The 25,605-nt window shown below is 35.7% G+C and overlaps 1 protein-coding gene across 4 annotated transcripts in view; it reads right to left on the reverse strand.

Annotated features, from left to right (window-relative positions):
* RAP1A (RAP1A, member of RAS oncogene family) overlaps positions 1–25,186 on the reverse strand; it is a 104,939-nt gene extending 79,753 nt beyond the window's left edge. For 2 of the 4 annotated variants that reach the window (XM_051993031.1, XM_051993030.1), the window contains exon 1: positions 25,155–25,186. The gene's annotated coding sequence lies outside the window, so the exon portion shown is untranslated. Of the gene's footprint in view, positions 1–20,524; positions 20,572–25,154 lie in introns of those variants that run through there. The other 2 variants (XM_051993028.1, XM_051993029.1) reach the window with 2 other exon arrangements.
* Positions 25,187–25,605: the final 419 nt, after the last annotated feature.

Here is a 25,605-nt window from a genome sequence, read left to right on the forward strand (position 1 = left end):
TTCCAAATTGCAATAAACAGCTAGATAGTTATACAATCTATAGAACTTATCTACTCATACAAGTATGTCTAGGTCAAGTACTGCAAATGGAATCAAAAAGCATTTCTTAAGAGTTATTATAAACTAATTACTGAGAATATCATAAACAAACAAAAAACAGTCCCAGCCCACAAAGAACCCATATTCCAATGGAGGAAAAGGAAAAATAATACAATTGGAATGGTTTATAGAAAGGCCTGGGATTCTTAGGAAGCAGCATAAACAAGGTAGATAATGTTAGGAGTCCTGAAGCTCAGTAGCAAGGCAGACTATTTTCCCATATTACCAGAAGAATTACAGTAGGTGGCTCCCTGGTCAAAGGAATGTAAGTGGCCAGATGTGTTCCACAGACAGGATCTCAAGGGAAGATTTTGGTGGGATCTAGCAAAGTAAGTAAGGATAAGGCTTGGACCCTAGCAGGAAGTATTCCAAGCCATTCTAGTCCTCTCTGCTTCAGCCAGATGATGGACAATAAACTGAGTCCAGAACTAAACAGGAGGGAAAAAGTGAACCAGACTGTCTTTGTTTTTTTTTTAATGACCTGAAGTTTTGTCCTCAAGTAAAGGCTTATTTTTAAAAGACCAGTATTCTATTGGCAGAGAAGCAGTCTGAATCTTGGAATCAAGTCCTGCTTCTGACAAACACTGAGAAGAATATGGTGAATGCCAGTAGAACACAATACATTTCAAACAAGGAATTATGAAAGCAAAAAAGTGTAAAAGATGTCAAAATAATTTACGATTGAAAAAGAAACTGAGTTGGTCAGTTGGTGAGCAAAAGAAAACATTATATGATTCCACTGGCATCTTCAAAATTACAAGAAAAGGAAAATACCCTAAAGAATCTCCAAAAGAACACTGTACATAGTATCATAGCAATATTGTAATAATGATCAACTGTAAAAGACATAAGATACTTTGATCAGGACAATTATCCAAGACAATTCCAAAGAACCCATAAAAACATGTTTCCAAAGAATGAACAAACTCTGAGTACATATTGAAGCATATATTTATTACTTTATTTTTTCTTTAGTGTTTCCTTTTGAAACTTAGCTAATATGGAAATATGAGAAGGATAGGAAACAGAGAATTTAGAACTCAAAATTTAAAAAATGAATATAAAAAATAATGCATAATTGGGAAATGTTTATTTATATATATATGTGTGTATATATATATATATATAGAGAGAGAGAGAGAGAGAGAGAGAGAAAGAGAGAGAGAGAGAGAGAGAGAGAGAGAGAGAATATTAGAAAATAAGGAACTTCACCTCACTCTCCTTACAGGCAAACTTAAAACACAAGGTAGACAAACATTTGCGTATACTTACCTATAAACATATTTCAGTTCAAAATAGTTTGGCCTAGAGACTTACATGAACTGACGCTAAGTGAAATGAGCAGAACCAGGAGATCATTATACATTTCGACAACGATATTATATGAGGATGTATTCTGATGGAAGTAGACTTCTTTGACAAAGAGACCTAACTGAGTTTCAATTGATAAATGATGGACAGAAGCAGCTACACCCAAAGAAAGAACACTGGGCAACGAATGTGAACTATCTGCACCTTTGTTTTTCTTCCCGGGTTATTTTTACCTTCTGAATCCAATTCTCCCTGTGCAACAAGAGAACTGTTCAGTTCTGCAAACATATATTGTATCTAGGATATACTGCAACATATCCAACATATATAGGACTGCTTGCCATCTAGGGGAGGGGGTGGAGGGAGGGAGGGGAAAAATCGGAACAGAAACGAGTGCAAGGGATAATGTTGTAAAAAAAATTACCCTGGCATGGATTCTGTCAATATAAAGTTATTATTAAATAAAATAAAATATTAAAAAAAAATAGTTTGGCCTAACTATCCATTTGGGGAAAAGTAAACAAAGAATCTCTATTTTTCAGGACACAGTAGAGAATTGGATAAACTTCCCAAAGAACTGGGCAGGCACTTCCATTTCAAAATGAAGCAGGTTCAAAAATGAAAAGAAAGATGAACAGGGATTGTAATTACTCAGCGCTTTTAATAACCCTTAAGACCCTCCTTAAAATAGTCCCATTAAAAAAAAAAATTAATGTTCTTCTACTAATGCCTTATGTACAAGGCATAGAACTCTACTATCTCCAAATTAATGTGCTAATCCCTAGGTTGATTGAGAAATATAGTATAGGCAGGAATAAGCTGCAATATATTGTCAATGAAGAAGTACAAAAGAGAAGTCTCATAAAGAATACTATTAGAAAATACCACAGGAAAAAAAGATGGCCTGGTCTCGTAAGAGCACATGGAAGCAATACCAAGGGACCTAGAAGGTCAAGAATGCTGAATGGATTTCTTGTGGAGGATTTAAGACAGACAAAAATCACATAGAATAAAAACACATAAAGGAGAGGGATTGTGATCTACATGATTTATAGAAGTACTGGCCATGCTGAGATAACCTATCTATTGAAGTAAGCAGTTCTGCTTAACAGAAATTCACTTAATAGAATCCCAAACTTAAGAATTTAAACACATTACTTAAGAAATAACAATCCACTGAGAATGTACCCATACCAGGATCTTATAACTGTCTCTCTGTTCCTATGTTTGATATTAGCTGAACTAGTCAGATTCTCCTACCACACATGTTAAATTAAATGCTACACAACAATCAGCTCTTGATCAATCTCATTTATCACTAATCAAATTCAAATCATTAATAACTAATGACACAACAATCCACCATCGGTCTTAGGCCATCTTTGCCATATCAACTTTTCAAGTTCTACAACTAGATATGCCTCGTGGGATAGTGGCACAAACCAAACTTAAATTTTTATCACAACTTAAACAAACTGTTTATTATCCAATTGTTTTTTCAGCTAGCTTTAAAAACAAGGGGAATAATAACACTAGCAACATAAACTTCAAAAACAGAGGGCATATACTGAATTACAAAGACATACAGAAACATTCAGAAAGAATGTGGGACATGGTGGAAAAAGCAGATAACAAAGAATACAAAAGAACAGCACTCCTATAAGAATGTCTCAAGTGTTCCAACCTCAAATAAACCAAGACAGCAATTCTCAAAATTTGGGGTCTCAGAATCTCTTAGCTCTTTTGTTTATATGGGTTAAATCTATTTATAGTTACCATTTTAGGAATTTAAATATATTAATATTATGATCATCTTTTTTTTTTTTTAATGTAGAGGACCCCTTGAAAGACTCTAGACACAACATCTACCTAGACCCACCAAATTAAAACTGGAAATGAATATCAAAAACCACTTTTTAAAAAAGAGCTTTAAAAAAAAATTGGTAAGGAGATAAAGGTCAAAGGAGAAATAGGATCACTGCTTGGGGTGAACTGGTAATTAAAAACTAATGTTGTTAAAAGAATCTCAAATTTTCAGCAAGCATATGAAAAATAATGCACTAAATAATGCTAAGGCTTTACCTGACATTCAAAGAAGCAAAGAATAACATGACAAATATGGAAATATGTTTAAAAGAATTGGACATATTTAACCTATATTAGATTGCTTGCTGTCTTAGGGAGAAGGGAGGGAAGGAGAAAAATTTGGATCACAGTCTTAGAAAAACAAATATTGAAAACTATCTTTTCATGTATTTGAAAAATAAAATACTGTTGAACAGCTTTGGTTTTTTTTTTTTTTTAAGTAGCAAAAAAAAAAGAAATAGCTGGTATTAGAGGAATTGTAGGAACATTCTCCAACATTAAATGCACCCTGTTGGTAGGCTTAAGCATACATAACATTTAAAGGCAATGCCTTTGAAGGCAAAGATAGAAAGACTTCAAAATATTAATTGCACCACTTTTTTGATAGCAAAAACATGGGGAAAAAGTGGGTGTCTATCAATTGAAACATGGCTAAACAAACTTTAGCATAGGTATGTAATGGAATCATATTTCTTACAAAGTAAGGAAAAGGAATTGAGAAATGGTCAAAGATTTAAAAAGACAATTTTCAAATGAAGAAATTAAAGCTAACTAAAGTCATGAAAAAATGCTCTACATTACTAATGATTAGAGAAATGCAATTTAAAAGAATTCTGAGGTACCACCTCAGATCTCACAGATTGGCTAAGATGGAAGGAAAAAATAATGATAAAAGCTGGAGAGGATGTGGGAAAACCGAGACACTAATGCATTATTGGTGGAGTTATGAAATGACCCGATCATTCTGGAGAGCTATTTGGAACTATACCCAAAGGGCTATAAAACTGTGCATATGCTTTGATCCAGCAGTACTATTACTAAGTCTGGATCCCAAGGAAATCAATCATAAAAGAGAGAAAAGGATCCACATGTCTAAAAATGTTTGTAACAACTCTTTTTGTGGTGGCAAAGAATGGAAAATGAGTAGATGCTCATGAGTTGGGGATGGTTAAATATGTTATGGTATATGAAAGTAATGGAACATTATTGTTCTATAAAAAATGATGAACAAGCTGATTTTAGAGAGGTTTGGAAAGATTTACATGAACTGATGCTGAGTAAAACAAGTACAACTAGTAATACATGGTACACGGTGACAGCATCACTGTACATTGATCAACTACGAAAGACTTGGTTCTTTGCTATGGTTCAGTAATCCAAGGCAATCCCAATAAACTTTGGTTGGAAAATGCCATCTGCATCCAAAAAGAGAACTACAGAGACTATATATAATCAGCACAAGATATATTCACTTTTTTTTTTCTTCTTGGTTTGTTTTTTTTCTCTCAGGGTTTTCCCATTTTGTTCTGATTTTTCCAAGAAGAGATGTAAGCAATTTAGTTCTACTGAATCCCTCATGTTTCCTTTTCCCTTTTTATTTATGCTTCTCTTAGGTCTAGAGATTGGAGATCAAATTTTTGGTTTAATTCTGATCTTTTTATGATTGTTGAATGATCTTATTTTTCCTTGATGCATTATGCTTAATTTCAGGTAAGCAATTCTTAGTTATAGTCCTGGCTTTTTTTGCCTTCTGAAATGTTTTGTTCCATGACTTCTGATCTTTTAATGCTACAGTTGCCAAGTCCTGTGAAATCCTGATTGTGGCTACCCGATATTTGAATTGTGTGTGACTAAGTAATTTTCTCTGACCTGACAATTCTGAAATTTAGCTATAAATGTTCTTCAGTGTTTTTATTTTGGCAGCTCTTTGGCATGATTGGCAGGTTCTTTTGATGTCTATTTTGCCCTCTTGGTTCCAGGATAGTTTTTCTTGAAAATTTCCTGAAAGATGCCGTCCAAATCCCCATTGTGATTATGGCTTTCAAGTAGATTCTGATATGTTTTCTCCTGGATCTATTTCCCAAGTCATTTGTTTTTCCCATAAAGGAAAATTTTACATATTCTTCTACTTTTTCATTCTTTTGAATTTGTTTGATTAATTTTTGATGTTTCATAGAGTCAATAGTTTTTACTTACCCAATTTTTTAAAGAGTTGTTTTCCTCAATTAGCTTTTGTATTTTCTTTTCTATTTGATCAACTGTACCTTTTAAGGAGTTGTTTTTTTCAGTGAATTTCTGTTTTCTTTTTCCAAGTGGTTTACTTTTTTTCCCCCTAATTCTCTTATATACCTCTCAATTCTTTTTCCAATTTTTCTTCTGCTTCTCTTATGATTTTTAAAATCCTTTTTGAGCACTTCCACAAGTTCTTTCTGGCCTTGAGACAACTTCCCCTTTTTCTTTGGGGTTTCGACTATAGGTGTTTTGACACTGTCATCCTCTTCTGAGTTTGTACCTTCATCTTTTCTCTTACCTCAATAACTTTCTATAGCCAGATTCCTCTTTTATTTATTTATTTTTATGTTCATCTTTTTTGGCCTTTTTCCTTTCTTTAAAATTTGATCTCTGCTCCTGGGGTGGATGGGACACTGTCTTAAGCTTTTTGTGCCAAAGGTTGCAGATTCTGGCTGTTCACCTGGTACTGCACTGATGGTGCCCCAAGACCACAGGAGACACCTCATGTCTGGTATTGTGCTGAGGATTTGAAGTGAGGGATGACTGATTCTGCTAGGGGCCACAGCTGTCTGGCAGTTTACCTAGTGCTGAATTGGGGTCCTGGTGCTGGTGTCTTGAGTGTGCTGAGGCAAGTGGGATGTTTCTGCATTTCTCCATGATACACTGAAACATGTGAAGGTATGGCTGCTCCTGGCTGCCTATTTGTCAAGGGCTACACTGAACTCTGGTTCTCAGAACTGGCGTTGGCTGGGTTCCTTAGTTTTGCTGAGACATATGGGGAGGCCCTGGTATTGATTCTTGTCTGCTATACTGCAATGGGGTTCAGAATTTACTGCTGGTCTATTAAGATGGGGCTTGCTGATGGCTTGATGGACTGTCCTAGACTGCATTCCTTTTTTACCCGAATGAAACAGACCTTTCCTGCCTATCTTTCAAGTATCTTGGACTCAAAAATTGCTTCAATCCATCTTTTTTGCTGCTTCTGCTGTTTCAAGATTTGTTTGGGGGGTGCTATTTTATGGTTGTTGTGAGGTAAACCTGGGAGAGTTAGAGTGATTTACTGCTTACTTCACTATCTTCAGATTAATATAATTTTTTCTTTTGCCAGAGTGATTAAAAAGTGATACAGTAGAAGCCAATTCTATAGGCAGAGAACATGAGTTTAAATTCTGAGTCTATTCCTTTCTACTACCTCTGTATCCTTATCAACCTCTCTGGGCCTCAATTTCATGAAGGAGGTGGACAAGATGTTCTAAAAGATCCCTTCTGACTCCAAACCTGTAAGCCTATGATTAAAGGAAAGCTATCAAAGTACATTTAAAAGATTTCAGTGAAACCTTTGTCAAAGTCTCATACTGTTTTTGTAGACAAGCTGGAGAGATAATGGCTAGGTTGTAGTACAATTAAAGGGATTTGGAACTGGTTGACTGACTGGATGCAAAGAATTGCCATTAACACCTTGATGTCAACATATATGGAAGACTTCAATGGAGTGTCACAGTTATTTTTTCTTGGCATTGTACTGTTTAACATTCTTATCAATAATATATCTAGATAGATAGATAGATAAAGAAATGGATAACATGCTTATCCTACATATCCTGGCTAAAAATAATCAGCTTCCTAAGTACAGAATGGATCAAGAGGATACAAAGATACATAATTTTGCCTGAAAAAAAATCTATGATTTATAGTATGAATCAGAAGTGAGGTGACAATTTTTAAAAGCTAATGAAATAGGCTGCAATAAGAAAGCTATAATATCAAATTTATAAGAGGTGATAGTCTTATTATATTTTGCCTAACCAGAGAAGTATTTATGAAATGTGGCAGACACTATGCTAAGGCTCTAAAGATAATAAATTAGAATGCCAGAAGCTTACAATCTATTGAGGGAAACAACACATTCATATATAAATACAAAATACATACATACAAAGTAATTTCCTGGAAAGAAAGGCAATGAGAAATGAAAGACAGAGGGGAAAAAGACTAGAATCTTGAGTAGGAGGTAGCACTGTGCCAAATTCTGAAGGAAATAGGGATTCTATGAAATGGTGATAAGGAGAAAAGTACATTTCAGACTCAGAGGCAAAGCTATATCAAAAGTTCTGAGAAAAAAGATGGAATGTCTCACACATAAGGATATAAGAACCATGTCAAACAAGGATAAGATGAAAAGATACAGACATGTTTAGCATGAAGAAACAACAATTGAGGGTGCAAGAAGGTGGGCAGCTGACATAGACCAATTAGATAGTGCTTGAGCTCAAGAGAGGGCAATGGAAGAGAAAAATTGTAAGCATCTGTTATATTTTGCACTAAGAGTTTTACACATAGTTTCTCATCCTCACCTAAAGGGGGAGGTACTATTATTATTATTCCCACTTTACAACTGAGGTGTATGGAGGGGAAGAAATTTGTCCAAAGTCACCCAGAGAATGTCTGAGCCTGGATCTGAATTCGAGTCTTCCTGACTTCAGACCTAAACTGTCCTCTGCAACAGCTGGCTGAAAGGAAAACAAGCAGAAGGTTCAGAAGCAGATTTCAGTTTAATTTGAAGAAAACTACACAATTAGTGGAATGGGCTTGGGCTTGTTTGGAAGGCTGTGGCAGGAACTCAAGTCCAGAGAGTAATTGGAAAGGTGATTTCTAAGACCCCACTTTCCACTTGTCACTTTATTTAAAAAACTCATAGAGAACATACATTTACTCAAAGGAAAAAGGCAGTTTAAAGGAAATGTCTTACATGTAAAACTATGTCCAATCAAAGAGGTTTCAATTTCTTTTTACTTTAGTCTTAAAGGGTAAAATGGGCTTGAAAGTCTGTTCAGTTTTACATGCTTAATGTAACTACTTATGCAAAATAGGAAGTAGGTTCCTTGAGAACAGGGACTCTTCTTTTGATCTTCACATCCCCAGAATTTAGTATATTTGCTAAACACCACAAAATGGTTGCTATTTATGCCAATGTTAATAATCCTACTGAATATTTTAAAAAATCCGAACTGACTTTTGTTTGGGCCTCTATAGGAAAATAAAAAATATACCAATAAAGAAATGAAAAGAAATATGCTTGAGGCCTCACAATTTCTGACATTAAATCTTTTTTTTTAAGTGTCTATTTTTTTATTTTAATAGCTTTTTATTTAAAAGTTATATGCATGGATAATTTTACAGCATTGACAATTGCCAAACCTTTTGTTCCAATTTTTCCCCTTCCCCTGGATGGCAGGATGACAGGATGACCAATACATGTTAAATATATTAGAGTATAAATTAAGTACAAAATAAGTATACATCTGACATTAAATCTTAAATATTTTTGAACACCTGAAGTTCTTTCAAAGAGACAGAAAAAAACCTATACCATTCAATTAACCAGATCTGAATTTCAAATGTTTTGCATTGGAAATATATACCATTAAGAACAAATAAAATATGAAGAACTAAACGTCATGTTTGTAAATTAGGATATATATTTTAAAGATGCAATGATTGGGGACATATTAAATGAATCTATAAGGAAGTAGCCATTTTGGCACAGAAATTGAAAGAAAGAAAAGCTTTTATTTCTGTGTAAATAAAATTATCTTTCTAATTCAAACATAAGGGAAAAAATGGCACCTAAACTTCAGGAGAGACTTCAGTAAGGGCGTCTAATTAGAATATTGTTGCAATAATCTAGACTGGAGGTGATAAGGTATTAGGGGGCAGCTGTGTTTGGAGAGAAGGGGATGTAACAGTAAGCAGTAAATGCTTCCTGAATGATTGGTGAATAAACAAACTATTTGAAAGCATGGAATACTTTCCTTATATCCCATATTAGAAACAAAATAGATACATACCAACCACTTGATTGGTTCTCTGAAAATACTGATAAAATGAAATTGTTCATTTCATTCAAGTTGAATCATTAACCTTTTAAAAAGTCAAATTAAAGGTATCAACTTCACTGACCACAATATTCTTAATGTATTAAAAATCTGAGAGGAAAAGAAAATTTACAAATCATAGAATCTCAAGAAAACAGGAATCTCAGAGGATTTCTTTCCAGTTCAATCCTCTACCAAATGAATCAATCCTCTCCACCTCTGACAGTAGTAAACCAGCTTTTATTTTAAACTTTCTCACAACAGAGAACTCTGTAGCTCAGAGAGTAGTCCATTTCATTAATAAGATACTAGAATTAGAATGTAGAAGGAACTTTAAAGGCCATCTAGTCCAAGCTCCTTTATTTAACAGATGAGAAACTGATTTGAAAGAGAAGATGCAATTTATCCAATGTTCACCTAGGAGTTAAGTAACAGATCTGAACATAGGTCCTCTGACTCCAAATTCCGTATTCCTCCATTAAGTAATACTTAGAGAAGGGAAAGGGATCTGTAAGTGCAAGAATGTTTGTGGCAGCCCTCTTTGTAGTGGCCAGAAACTGGAAAGTGAGTGGATGCCCATCAATTGGAGAATGGATGAATAAATTATGGGATATGAATGTTATGGAAGATTATTGTTTGATAAGAAATGACCAGCAGGATGATTTCAGAAAGGCCTGGAGAGATTTACATGATGCTGAGTGAAATGAGGAGGACCAGGAGATCATTATATACTTCAACAACAATGCTTTATGATGATCAATTCTGATGGACATGGCCATCTTCAACAATGAGATGAACCAAATCAGTTCCAATAGAGCAGTAATGAATTGAACCAGTTACACCCAGCGAAAGACCTCTGGGAGATAAATATGAACCACTACACAGAATTCCCAATCCCTCTATTTTTATCTGCCTGCATTTTTGATTTCCTTCACAGGCTAACTGTATACTATCTCAAAGTCTGATTCTTTTTGTACAGCAAAATAACTGTATGGACATGTATACATATATTGTATTTAACTTATACTTTAACATATTTAACATGTATTGGTCAACCTGCCATCTGGGGGAGAGAGTGGGAGGAAGGGGGAAAAAGTTGGAACAAAAGGTTTGGCAATTATCAATGCTGAAAAATTACCCATGCATATATCTTGTAAATAAAAAACTATATAATAATAATAATAATAATAAAAGTAATACTTAGAAATAGCTATTAAAAAGTTTCTCCTGGGGCAGCTAAGTGGCACAGTGGATAGCACACCAGCCCTGAAGTCAGGAGGGCCTGAGTTCAAATCTGATCTCAGATATTTAACACTTCCTAGCTGCGTGATTCTGGGCAAGTCGCTAAACCCCAATTGCCTCAGCAAAAAAAGAAAAAGAAAAAGAAAAAGTTTCTCCTTATAGTAAATCTCTCCATATTTAGGAGTTTGCTAACAGTTACTCAATTGTTCATATCTTTTGACCTAGTAGTACCACTGTTAGTTAGACAAAAAAGGCTTTGTATATGAAAATATTTATAGCAATTTTTTGTGGTAATAAAAAACTAGAAACAAAGTAACTGTCCGTGGACAGAAGATAGGCTAAGCAAATTTGTAGTGTATGAACAGAGAGCTACTCCATTATAAAAAACTGCAAATATGAGGCTTCAAGAGAAAGGAAGACTAATATGGGAAACAAAAGAAGACATATAAATTGATGCAGAGCAAAGCAGAATCAAGAGAACAATATACTATAATTCCACAAATGAAAATAACACTAACAGGTAACTTAACCTTAATTAATTGTAATGACCAATGACCATCCTCGATGGTCACAGAATATCTGACTTAGAAGCCATCTAGTCTTATCTAGTCCACAAAAGAATTCCTTCCAGAATATATCCATAGGGCTGTGCAATCCCCACTGGACTTGTGGGAAGATTCAATACGAAAGGGGATGTTCCCTTCCACTCTGGAGAGTTCTAATTAAGTTTTTCCTGACATCAAGTCTCAATGCTTCTTTGCAATTTCCACCCACTCTTCCTAGCTCTGACTTCTGGGGACCATCAAAACAAGTCTAATTCTACTTCTATCAAGTAACCTTTCAAGTACTTCATGCCTGTTCATCCCCCAAATCCCTTCAGCCTCTACTCTAGAAGTCAAACAGAACAGATGATAAAAAGACACTTCACTCCTCTCAGAACAAAAGTACACGATTAAAGGGACAGGATGCTGTATATTCTGTAACAGAGGGGTCAAACACAAGGCCAACTGCATGTGGCCTACAACAGTCCCAAATTAAAATAAACTTGAGAAATAGTGAATGAATAAAAAGAGTAAAGACATACATGATAATTAAGACAGAAATTTACACTTTAAAACCAGACATATGTGGCCTTAAGGATCCTTACATATGATTTAAAGGCCCTTTTCTCTATTTTCAGTGTGGAATCAGTTCTATAAGACCTGTTTCATTGTGTCAATTGGTTTTGTTTAGGTTTTGTTACTTTTGTTAAAAAGGGGGAAAGAATGGTGTAAAAACTTAAGACATCAATGAAACCTTTTTTAAAATTGTCCACTGTCATTTCTACAAATTGGTTCTCATTCTACATAAGGTCACAACACAGTATAATTAATATTTCCATATGACAAAATATTCAAACTGTTGAAAACAGTTAATATATTCCCTCTTTATCTTCTCTTCCTCATAGGTTCTCTTTTTTTTTTTCTCATAGGTTCTCATATTTCAAGTCTCCTTATCTTTTTGCCCCTGGACCAGCTCTAGTTCATTGGCAATATCCTCCTAAAATGTATCGCTCATAACAATACTCACAGATGTGAGGATTACACCAAGAATGAAACTATTATCTTCCTTCTTCTCAATAGTATGCTTCAATTAACTCAGCTTAAAAACATAATTTGCAAAAATTAAAACTAAAAAACAGAATACACTGTTGATTCTGAACTCAAGGTCAGTTCAACAAATTTCCAAGTCAAGTCATTTTCAGGGGAACATTTATCAATCCATATTTCTCCCAACCTGAAGTTATGTAGCTGACTTTTTTATCCTAAATGCAGATTTTATATTTATCACTATTAGATTTCATTGCTTTTATACTTGACCCTTCATTTGAGCTTATATTTCTTAATCTTGTCAACTAAAGAACAAATTTTCTCTCCAGCTTCATATTATCCATAGATTTCTAAGCATTTCAAAGGGGTCTTCATCTAAGTCACTGAATAAAGATGTTTAAAAAAAAAAAGTTTTAAAAACAGTACTAGACCTTCAGTCAGAAGACCAGTAAATACCTCTTTGGTCAGGTATATCTAGTCAAGTCCCCGCTTTGTTACTTCCTATCCATAGTAATCAACATGACAGATTGAAAGTTAAAAGAGACCTCAGAGATCTCACTTTGCAAATGAAGAAATACTCTTCTCATGACATCATACTGCCAGTCACTTAACTATCCTCTTTTAGTAATCTTTGAAAGCCAGAATGGAGCAGGGATAAAGACTGGGCTCAGTGTCAAGAAAACCTAGATTTCAATCCTGCTTCAAATATATAATAGGCACATTAACCCTAGGCAAATCCTCTAATTTCTTCATTCCCACTAATTTCCTCATTTGTAAAATGTCTGGACTCAAAAGCTCTAAAGTTCTCTATCCACTTTCTAAGATTTTATAACTTCTCTATCCCTGTTAGCTGATCTGTAAAATAAAAATAAAAAATTTGTTATGAGAATTAAGGTCAACAAAAATAAAGCATCTTGTTAAGTTGTAGTTCAATCTTTTTTTCAGTTATGTCCAACTGAATTTGGGGATTGCTTGGCAAAGATACTGAAATGGTTCACCATTTCCTTCTCCAGCTCATTTTACATATAAGGGACTGAAGTAAACAGGTCAAGTGACTTGCCTGGGGCGACATAGCTGGTAAGGATCTGAGGCCAAACTGGAATATTGCATTGCATCTAGCTGCCCACCTGGTTAACTATACCGCACCAAATAAAAGTAAGATATTAAAGAAGCTAAAAAGAAAACTTGTTGTATACCACCAAGGATTTCCCATTCCTATCATTTCTAAAGTCACTTACTGCCTATTAAACCAGTCTATATTTTTCTCTCTTGTCCCAAAAGCCTTTATGTCAATGGACCATAAGATCAGACAGCTTTAACCACGCTTTCTAGAAAGGCTTCTGCAAAGTTCCAATTTTTGAGAATAACTCTAAGTACAAAGGTTTTATCACCTATGGTCTGGCCCTACTTAGTGAAGAATTCTTTGGTCACCGCAACTTATAAAAGAAGTACTACGTAGGACCCATCTACTTCTGCAGGTGACAGGGAAGCAGAAATGAAGTATATAGATTACTAATTAATAATCACAGTTTTAAAGCCATCTAAAAAGTTAAGCTTCATATTTGTACTCTAAATTTGATCTGAGTGATCAACAAGCAGACCTCTATGCTGACATACATATTCTGGCATCCTTCTGCTATGTAACCAGTAGAAGGAAGTTATATGTAATTAAGAAGTACTACCTAACAAGGCAGAAAAAGGAATTGGCATTGATGGCTTTATTGTAGGTCTAAGGGAAAAGAGAAACATCATTCCATGGGTACTTTGGCATCTTGTGCTGCAATTTTCATGATATTTGCACAAAAACTACTAATATCTGTTATAGAAAACAAAGAGATTGACAAAGTCTACAGATAAAGTGATAAGACCCTCCAAATTAACATACCATATATTTTGAAATCAAGGCTCAGGTGGAAATGCCCAGGAATATATTGGAAAACATGGTTTAGGAATAGAGAATGAAAGAAGACAAAGTTTTATAAACTTTATACTGGAAATACTTTCCTTAAAAAAAGACTGTAGGCACTGAATATGACAGACACCAAATATTGTATTTTAATGGACAAAAAATAATGTTACTAATGTAGGAGTAATTTCTCAATCAGTTATCCAATTACAGTCTGACCAATGACTTATTAGAAGACAAATATTAGCATAAAACTAGAATGAAAATAAGAAAAAGATATGCATGCAATTAAAATGCAATTTTAACTCAAGTCTGACCAAATAAAACAAGTTACTAATACTAATAAAAAAACACTAATGGAAGAGGAAAATATATTGAATCTGTCATAATATAGGACTGTGATCTAAATAAACTGTCATTAACAAAGAGACCAAAATAATCTAAAAGCACCTTAGTCAACAAAATTACTGAATTTCTTGACATTCAGAGAAAAAGAAATGGCAAAATCACCACATTATATTTATAAAATCTTACAGAGAAGGTGTTGGAATTAAACTCAAATCAGTAGGCATTTGAAAATTACTATAATATGGATAAAGACAAAATCAGGGTACAAAATCAAAAACCAAACACTGCTTCAACTAAAGAAACTTATAACCCATTATGTGGAGGAGGTTGTGGGCAATATTGCATCAAAGTAAAGGGGAGCAGGGTAAAAATCTGTTTAAAGAAAACAATGCAAGAGGTCCAAATAAGCAAAGTCACTGCATGGGCATTTATAAATGGAATTGAAAGGATGACAAACAGAAGAAAATGGAAAAGACTTGCAAAGATTTTTATAAAAAAGGTCAGTGGAGCCACCACAACAAAACTCTTAACATCATAACCCTGACAGGAGGTAGAAATGGCAGTAAGAAGACAGCTAGATGGTGCAGGGGATAAAGCACCTGCCCTGAAGTCAGGAGGACCTGAGTTCAAATCCAACCTTAGACACTTAATACTTCCTAGCAGTCTGATCCTAGCAAGTCACTTAACTCTGTCTCACATAAACAAACACAGTTAAAAAGAAAGAAATGGCAGTAAAGAAAATAAAGAAGAAAGCAACTAGACTAGCTCAAAGACATCTTATGGAGATCTGTGCTGACGGCATTGAGGGATCAATTCAAAAGATATCTGAATGAAAAAAGATGCCAAAGGCACAGACAAATTCTTGTATTTTATTAATATGAAAGAGAGAAAAAAGACGTGAAAACATTAATTATGAACATATATGCTTACTTTCCCATCAACATAAAACTTTTACATCTCACCTATGTATGCATCAAACTCATCTACACATACATCAAGAACATCCTTGATAAGGATATTAGTAGGGAACAAGCAGGCCCCCCAAAAATGGTATACACAGCAGATGCTATAAATACCACACATGATTAAAAAATGTAGAAAAGAGAAAACTTTCACTGGGCTTATTGGTTGATTATTTTCTAAAAGTCTATGGTTTTGTAAAAAAAAAAAAAAATATATATATATATATGTTGTTTTGAAGATTGTTTTCCAACAATATCTCTCCATTTACACATCAAACTCATTTCCTATTCCTTGAAAGATTTAACAGAGAACAGTAAGGCATGAGACAAGAAGAGGCATACTTATCAAAGATATTCACCATCGTGATGGGGGAATCCAAGACAGATTCCTAGTTAAAGGAGGCTTCTTTATGGTTAGTGGGATCCTCCAGATGTCCCTACTTGCTTATGATATCATGCTAATTGCAGCAAGTCTTGGAACATTGCAGGGCTTCTTGGAAAAGATCTGTGTCCATATAAGATTTTTGGCCTAATCACCCATACAGGAAAAACTGGCAGATGAAGTGTTATCTATTATCCAGATTATATCATGGAGTTGGATGAACAATTTAATAGCGGCTTCCCATTAGAGTATATATATATAATGTGTATGTATAAGTTTTGCAGAGAAGCTGCTGACCTACACTGGTGAACTCATACACCAATCAAACCACATTTCATGTGTGTATGTGCATGCACATGCCAGACACAAAGTACAATAGACAATTAGAAAATTGTAAAGCTCCTTTAAAGACCATAAACATTTCAGGAACAAAGGCATGACTTTTTAATGATAATTTTCTATTGGTGTTGGTTCCTTAATATGACCATGAAAATTTTACAAACTGAGTATAACTTTCAGAGACAGAGAGAAGTACATACTGGACATGAGAATACTGCACTATTTAACCCCTCCCCCCAAAAAAAGTAATTTCAAAGACTAAAAGAAAATAATGCCATCAGAAAAAGATGATCAAAAAAGAAGATGGTCTGATCATGTGATATGGAATAATGGGCAAGCCAAATATTCAAGCAGTGAGATTGTAAAGTCCTACAGCGTATCAGGGAAACTTCCTGCAATAGATTTATAGGAACACATGGTCAAGAACTCCACAGGATGAGCAGCATAGTTTGCAATCTGTACTGCATAAGGGAATATCCAAACTAAAAAAATCATAGGATCATTTGAGCTTTATGACAAACTGTCAATTGCCTTCAAGAAATCCATAAATACCTTGTTTATAATATTCTCAATTTAATCCAACAGCATTTATTAAGCACCTACTATATGTTAATAGAGGATACAAAGAAAAAAACAAAAAATATCTATCCCAAGAAACTTACATAGAAAAGAGAGATAAACAGATAAATATAAATATATATGTGTGTGTATGTATATGTAATAAGGGGATCAACAAAAAATAGGAGATGGTATCAGAACTAAACCTTAAAGGAACTTTTCACATATTTTTAAAAGATTTCACATCCTGACTAATATTATTCTTTTTACTTATTAAAATATCAACTGTAGTATATTTACTACATTGTACCTCAAAACAATAAATTCCCAATCATCTTCAATAACAAAAAAATTCAGTAATTTATAATCAAAAGCCTAAGGCTTTTAATAGATTACCCCCCTCCTGTGCTCCCTCCTTCCCCTGCTCCCCTCCCCTGCCTTGGGGCACTAGTTTGTACAATGTAGAGCATAGAGCTTGGAGTCAGGAAAACTCATTTTTCCTGAGTTCACATCTGGTCTCTGACAATTCCTAGCTATGTGACCCTGGAGAAGTCACTTAACTCTGTCTCAGTTCCTCATCTGCAAAATGAGCTAGAGAAGGAAATGGCAACCCACTCCAATATAACCACCAAGAAAATCCAAAGAGTGTGTGTGTGTGTGGGGGGGGGGGGGGGGGGGGGAGCACACAAAGTCATAAGTAGATACATACTAAAAAAACTTTCCAAAAACTTTTTTTTTTTTTTACAGATTTTTAATAAAGCAGATTTAGTGATAATTTATTAACATAAAAATTTGATCAGTCAGTTCTGAATTTTGACAGTAGCTACAAAAATAGTTAAGTGCTGAAAACCTGTTTTCTGACTCCAAATCAATTTTCTTTTTCCACTCCAGCATCTACCTCTGCTTACAAGGTGAGAAACTATCCTCTTTAATGTAAAGAAAGGAAAATCAGGCCCTGGATTCCAATGTCTGATATGCTTGTTTATCTGCAAGCTGTTAAAAAAAAAAAAAAATGCTATGTTCTAAAATCAGAAGCATTTACTAAAACTACAGGTGGATTTCTTCATAGTCTGGAATTGAGTACTATAAAATGTGGACAGAAGCCAGCTCTATTTTGTAAACTCTATTCTCACCTTATAGGTACAACATAGATCTAGAAGGAAAAAAACCTAAAGATTATGAAAGCAGTGCTGGCACGCTATCAATGCATTTTTGCCCTCATACACACTTTTTTTTAATTAAAGAATAGTGACATAGGAAGAATTTGAATCAGAGTGGGAAAAAGATTAGAGAAGAGCAATTCTACACCGAAATTTACTCACATTAAACAGAATTACCAAATAGAGACAAACCAAATAGAGAAAAATCCCTTCTCCATAATATGGCATATACAGGAAAGTTTAGACTTAGATTAAGATCATTATTATGGCAAAATTGATTTTTTTTTTACAATATCACTTTCCAAATAATTAGAAAAAGTTTATTCTAAAATTAAATATTAGAAAATGAGTCCACAGCAATAAATGCTAAAGAACAGTGTGGGTGTCCCTTAAGGCTCAATCATGGGTCATTTTTTTCATTCTACAGCATGTCTCTTGGTGATTTCATCAATCCCCATGGTTGAATTATCACTTCTATGCAGATGACTCTAAGATCTATCCAGCCCTTACCTCTTTCCTGACTTCTGGTCTCACAAAACCAAGTATCTCTTGGACATCTCAAAATAGATGACATGGAAGCATCTAAAATTCATTATGTCTAAAACAACTCATTATTCATTAACTCTGATGCTCTTCCCTTTTTCCAGTTTCTTAATTATTGTCAAGGTCATCATCGTCTTTATAATTATAGCATCACAACCATATTAATCCTTGACTCTTCACTTGTATTCACCCCACATACTCTTGTTATACAGCCATTTCCACTCCCACAGCCACCCCCTGGACCCCTTATCACCTTACACCACGACTTCTGCAAAAAACCACTGGTCCATCTTCCTGACTCAAGCCTCTTCCCACTGCAGTCTATCCTCCATTCTATTATCTTCCATACTACTAGCAGGAAACATAGACCTGACTATAAAAGGCCTCTATTCAATAAATTTCCAATGTTTCCCTATCACTTTTAGGATCAAATATGAAATCCTGTAACTTTTAATTCTTTTCAAACTCAGGGCCCTCCTACCTTTTCAGTCCTCTCATCCTTCAACTCTTCTGTCTGCCCTCCCATTCAGCCATGCTTTCACTGCCATTTCTCCCCTACAATATTTCATTTTTCTATTCCCAGCCTGTGTACTTGTGGTCCCCAACACTGAAATCCTTTCTCCAAGCTTCAGCATTTTAAGTTCCTTTAGCTCAAATCCGACCTTTCAAAAAACTCCTTTGCTGGGCCATCCTACTCCTAATGCCCTATATCCACACTGTATGTTTTATATGTAAATAGTTGTTTGTACTCTATCTCTGCCAATATAATGAGTTCATTTCAGCCTTTCCTTATATCTCCAGCATTATGTAAAACACAGTGCCTTACACATAATAAGCATGTTGAATGATTTGGGATTTAATAGTAGCCACAATAGATGGGGGATGGGGGAAGTTAAAAATGACCTTAGACATACTTACTAGCTATATGATTATATCTCATCACTGAAATAGTAAATGAATAAATACTCTGTAAATAGTTAAGTTCTAAAGAAATTCAGAGTCATCAAGTTGATTATTTTCCGTTGAAAATGGATTTTTTTTTTAATTAGGAAAATGGATAATATATTAAAAGCAAATCTTGGTTCTAATACTAACACTACAAGTGTGGTGTCAGCTCATCTATAATATTTTAGATTGTCTCTAATAAGCACATTTTAGAATTTTAAAAGGTATATTTCATGGCAGAAGATTCAAGTGGAATAATAAGAATTGAAATAATCAGCATTTTCAGGTTTTACCTGTTAAAAATAGGGTTTGTTTATTTAATGTTTTGCATCAATGAACCTGTCTCAAAAAGATAGTCCTATTCCTACATGAATTCTGAATATTACTGAAATTATAGTGAATGACGGATTTACTCTCTAGATTATATTCTCAACAGATCTGCAATAACATTTTATCATGAAATTAGTGGTTGCTACTAGCAAGCTATGGTTTTAACTGTGTTTTAGATTTTGTTGAAATAATTGTTCTCAATTTTTTTAAGCTATTCATTATAAAGTCTTACCTACTTAATTAAAGTTAAATTCTACCATAAAAGATTATTTTTACAGCACATGCAGCACAACATTTCCTGTTTTAGCTCTACTTTAAAAACCACCAGATTGTGGGGGTACATATCAGTCACATTTATGTATTCAAAATGTGTCTTTTCAATAATGACAAAACTGTAAGTCTATAGCAATACCCATTATATAAACTGAATTAGTTTTATAAGCTTTTAAGACTTAGGTTTTAAATACTACAAGTAAAAGAAAATATAAAATTATATGTTTAATTTATATTACACATTACCAACCCCTTCATATGCAGTTTATGTTAAGTAGCTTTATTGGTGACAAATGTTGGAAAGTTGGAATAATTTTAACTTTTTAGGTTTCCAATGCCTGAATATATAATGGAAATGACAAACAGAAAACCACTCCAAATCATTAACTAATTTACTGATGGGAAATCTTATTCTCATAAAACATCTTCAATCCTAGTTGCATACCTCTAAAAATCATATGAAATGGATTATTTTTAGAATGCTTATAAAAAGCTCAATATTTCCTGTTTTAACTCCACCTTAATAACAATACAAACTTTCCTTTTGATTTTCTCAGTTCCTACCTCTGTTTTCAAGTGGAAAGAATCCGGATAATAGCCACCAGTTTGGGCTGTTTTGCACATTCAATGAACTCAAGTTCAATATTTAGGCCAGTTTAGACCTGTGTAAAAAAAAAAAGAAAAAATATTCCCCAGACACAAAATGAATTCTGACCCCTGATCTGATATTTCAAAAATGTATACCAAGATAAGAACCTAAAGATGGTTTGGTGCAAAACTATTACCAGTATTGTGAAAATTTCAAATTCACATCCTACCATAAGTGAACAGTAGTATGTTTGTAAGAAATTAACAAACAAGGCATATTAAAATAAGGTTAAAAAACACATAACAAAACTGATGCTTGTTTCCTAACAAGTTTCACACACTGAGGAAGAAAAGGACATTTCAAGTATATACACAAATACATACATACACATATACTTATATATTTAACGTGTGTATATAGAGAGAGAAAGTTTGTAACATGTATCTTTTTTAAAATAACAAGATATGTACTTTGGCATTTTCACTGTCCATACAGCAAATGATGACATAATACTATGTAAGTATTCAATTCATACAAATATTATATTTATTTTTTAAAAAACAGATGAAGTCTATTTTAAAAAGAATTGGATTTTTAAATGGTTACTTAAAACAGGGCATGTTATTGTCAATTCAAAATGTACTACAACACTTAAAAACATTTCTGATGATTATGTTTCTCTTGCTGGCTAGCAATTTGGATGATTGCTTCTAGGGAATGTTAGAGAAGATGCTTCAAGTGACAGACTACATGACTGAGATCCCTCAGAACTTTTAAAATCGATGATTCTGATTTTTAACTCATGATTTCAGAATTATAAAAGTTCCACAATGGCATGATTTTTAAAACTCGAAAGATAAAACTTGAACCACATTTATAAATTAAAATTTCAAAAAAGCAAATTATATTTGACAATATAAACAATAATTGATCCCCCCCGTCCAATCTGAGACTTCACTGGTATAAAGCAAGAGATATCACATACAACTGCATGTTGCCCACGACATTCCTGAATCAGACCAAACAGATTAAAAACAATTTGGAAATATTTAACAAAGTAAATAAAATTACAGTAAAACACTGGTAATATTACATTTTAAAACTAAGTCAATCTATGGCCTGTAGGGATCCTTAGATAAGTTCAGTGCCCTTTGACACCACGCATTTTAAAAAAATACCTTATGTGAAAATTCCACTAAATACAAACTAGGCAAGAAACTGCTGCCTTTAATCTTTAGAACTGCCTAAGACAGTGAGAGGTTAAATGACTTAACCAAGGTCATAGCAGCTAGTATGTGTCAGAGGCAGGCCTTTAAACTAGATCTTCAGGACTTCAAGGCTGGCCCAATTAACTATACCAGGATGCCTCTTGGTGTTTGAGTAACTACAGAGAACTGCAAAAATTTACAATTCAACTGTGATTTTCCATAATAGTAGTATAATTGATCTTCAAAAAGAAAAATATAGAACTGTCACAACCATAAGATTCTAAAGAAACAGAAATTATATAAATTAAAAATGGCATTCAAATTTTTCCTATTGAGAGAAAATATTACAAACATGAAAAATTAACTAAGTATGGAATTTTGTATATAATTTTCTTATTTAAAATAGGGATTGATTAGAATTTTAAGTTTCCAATTTGTCAGTATTGTCGATTTTGTGTCCACAACAGAGTGGCAATTAGGCTGCAATAACTCTCTATGTTCAAGTTCAGCTCCATTTAGCAGTCAAGGCATTTAACCATCTGGGAACCACCTTCTCTTTCCAACCTTTTCTTACGCTAGTCCCTTTTACCTATTCTATGCCCTATCAATATAGACTAGTTACTGCTTCTATATGACTTGCATTGCCAAGAGTTTGCTTAACTGGTCCTTATGCCTGGGTGCTCAACTCACTCTTTTATGGAGATAGAATTCCTATACATCCTTTAAAATCTAATTCAGTTAACACTTCCTCAGTAGGTCTTCATAAAGTTTACCAAATGGAAATGGCCCTTCTCTCTCTGGCCTCAAAACTCTCTATTCACCCTTTTGTGAGAGCAAAAGAATTCTAAACTTGAATTTAAGGGGAAAAAAAATATTAGTCATAACTTTTAGCAGATATGTGACCAAGAGCAAGTTATGTAACTTTTCTCATTAATGCATCATGATAACTGCATTATTTCAAAGGCTAGTTTTAAAGAGCAAATGACAATATATGTCAAAGTACTTTTGGCTAAGTACAAAGCTGGACTTGGATGTCAGAAAAGTCCCAGGTTCAATTCACACCTATGGATACTATGTGATCACAGACAATTCCCATACAAATTTTTAAAAATATACTTCGGGAAGGGAGAAAATCAGGAATAGAATATGTTGAAGGAGATAGCATTTGAACTAAAGCTCACAAAGAGGTAGGGATACAAAAGGCAGCATGAGGAAGGAGATCATTCTCCAGGAATGAGGGAACAGCCTATGCAAAGGAAACTGAATGGGGAACTCTTATCCAAGGCATAATAATTAGTCCAATTTGGGTGGAAGGTAGGGGATAGAAAGTAAGATATGAAATCAGTCTGGAAAGATAGGGTGAATCCAGCATTAAAGGATTTTGCCCTTTAGTCAATAAAGGACCACTAAGACTTCCTGAGCTGTGACACAGTCAGACCCATAAGTACAGGATATCAATGCTAATAAATTATATCAATCATTTGAAGTATGCCCAAAAAGACATCACTGCTTCCCATTAAAATCCTCTACCTAAACAGTGCAGTATTCAGTGTCAGAAAACATATGTTCTCTGTTTACAAGCTGTGTGACACTAGCTAAGTAACAACCTCTCTGAACCTCAATTTCATTATCCATAAAATAAAGAGGCTGAACTAGATCACTGTTAAAGTTATTTCCATCTCCAAAGTATTATGTTTCTAACTATATTTAAAGTAGAACATGAGTCAAAATTCTGAATCAACAAGTTGAGACTCACCAAAACCCCCATAAGAATAACCAAGTTAAAATAAAGACATTAAGTTATATAAAAACAGAAAAACATGATGTGGATAAAAAGGAGCTTGAGACCTAACTTGGTAGTTATATCAAGATAACTCAAGTAGCCATTACATAAAAAAAAAAGAAAAACGACATACATGCACCCACTCTCACAACTTCTGAACAGGAAACCCAAGGAAAGTTTCCAAATCCTGTTTCAAGCAGCTATTCTCAAAGTACAGGCCCTACATTTAGAAGTAAGGGCTGGCATTACATGCCAGGGTATCAGAATAAACAAAAGGAAAAGATGATATTGTCACATACCACCCAAAAGGGTATAACTCTCTCTTCTGTAAAGCTGTATTCTGACCCCCTTATTTTTATTCTCCTCTCTCTCCCAAGAAGTGAATTTACTTTCCAGTACCCAGAGATAAACCCTGAAAGATCCCCTTCTCTCCACTCCAATCCTAAAAGAGGTTCCCATTGGAGAACTTTCCCATAGGAGGACAAACTACGTTCTGAAAAATAGTTCCCCACAGGTGTGCAGACCCCTATGGAAAAGTATTCTTTCCAACAACAGTATATTATAAGACTTCAGAGCCAGTGCCCTCAATCACAAACTTCTTGAGCGACACATAAATCCCATTGCACCCACTTTTCCAACTATATATCCCAGGAATTGAAAAAAAAAAAAAAAAAGTAAGAAAAAAAGAAAAGTAGTGCCGAAAAAGAGGCTAATAGTATTTGACAGTTATAGCCTCCTCAGTTTAGAGACAAGAAGAGATCCCACTGCACATACTTTCTTAACTAATACACCCCAAAACAATAATAATTAGTGCCTTAAAAGAGGCCAATATTATCTGACAGTTTTGAGGCAAGGCAAAAATCCCATAGCATCCCCTTCTCTTTAAGTATATATCCAAGAATTTTTTTTTTAAAAAAGGTATTATTTAAAAGAGGATAATAGTAGTCTACTATCATACCCTCCTTAGTTTTGAGACGAGGTAAGAATCCCATTGCACCTTCTTTCCTAACTAGATGCCCAAGGGGTTTAAAGGGAAAGGAGTACTGCTTAAAAGAGAGGTTAATGGGGGGCAGAAAGCGATAAAAAGCGTGTCTGCAGAAGAGCCCTAGACAGGGATGCCTCAAGCCATCAGCTTCCCGGGCAGGGGAGAAGTGGTCCTCTCCGGGTCAGTGGAATCCCCTGAGCGCCTCCTTTTTCTTGGGGTGAGGGCAGGGAAGGTGTGCTGCCCTCAAGGGGGCCATCCCCCGGCCCCCACCCCAAGGGTCGACGGCACTGGGGACCCTGCCAGGCCAGGTGCGAGGCGAGGAAGGAATGGGAACCTGCCACCTCGGAGGGTGGGGGCTCAATGTCCGCCCCTTTCCGGGCCCCTCCCGCCGGCCCGGGCCACCCCGCCGGCCCGTCCCGGGCGTGGCAGCCTGTGGCCGCAGCAGTGGCGGCGGCGGCGGCGGGGCCTCCCCGAGTCCCGGCCCCTCCCGCCGGCCTGGGCCCCGTCGCCGCCACCGCCACCACCGCCGCCGCCTCCCCGGACACTGAGGGAAAAGGGCGGGGGGGAGGGAAAGAACAGGGGTCGGACGGACGGACAACATCAGCCGCAGCCCCCAGCCCCTCACTCACCCCCCGGTCCGGCGCCTCCTCCTCCTCCTCCTCCTCCTCCGCCTCCTCCTCCTCCTCCTCCTCCTCCCCTCGGCCGCGGGTCCTGCTCGGGCTCTGCGCGGCGGCGGCGGCGGGGCGGCCTCGGGAGCGGCGGCGGCGGCGGCGGCAGCGGCGGCCTCGGGAGCGGCGGCGGCGGCCTCGGGACCGCGCACGCACGCACAGACGCACGCTCCTCCTCCTGCCTTCGTCTAGATTGGCCCCGCCCCACCTGCGGGAACTCGCGCTTCGCCCCGCCCCCGAGCCTCGCTCTGGAGGCCGCCTTTAAAAGAGCCGCGGGGAGGCTGGGAGGGGGGAGGAAGACAAGGGAGGCGTGAGAACTGCGTGTTGCCGGGCTGGTGCCCCGAACTGAACTTTTCACTTCCCCCACCCCCACCTCCTCCTGACTTCCCCATCCTGGCGTTCCAGTCATCCC

The sequence above is a fragment of the Antechinus flavipes genome, chromosome 4, assembly GCF_016432865.1.
Source record: "Antechinus flavipes isolate AdamAnt ecotype Samford, QLD, Australia chromosome 4, AdamAnt_v2, whole genome shotgun sequence".
Classification (NCBI taxonomy): Eukaryota; Metazoa; Chordata; class Mammalia; order Dasyuromorphia; family Dasyuridae; genus Antechinus; species Antechinus flavipes.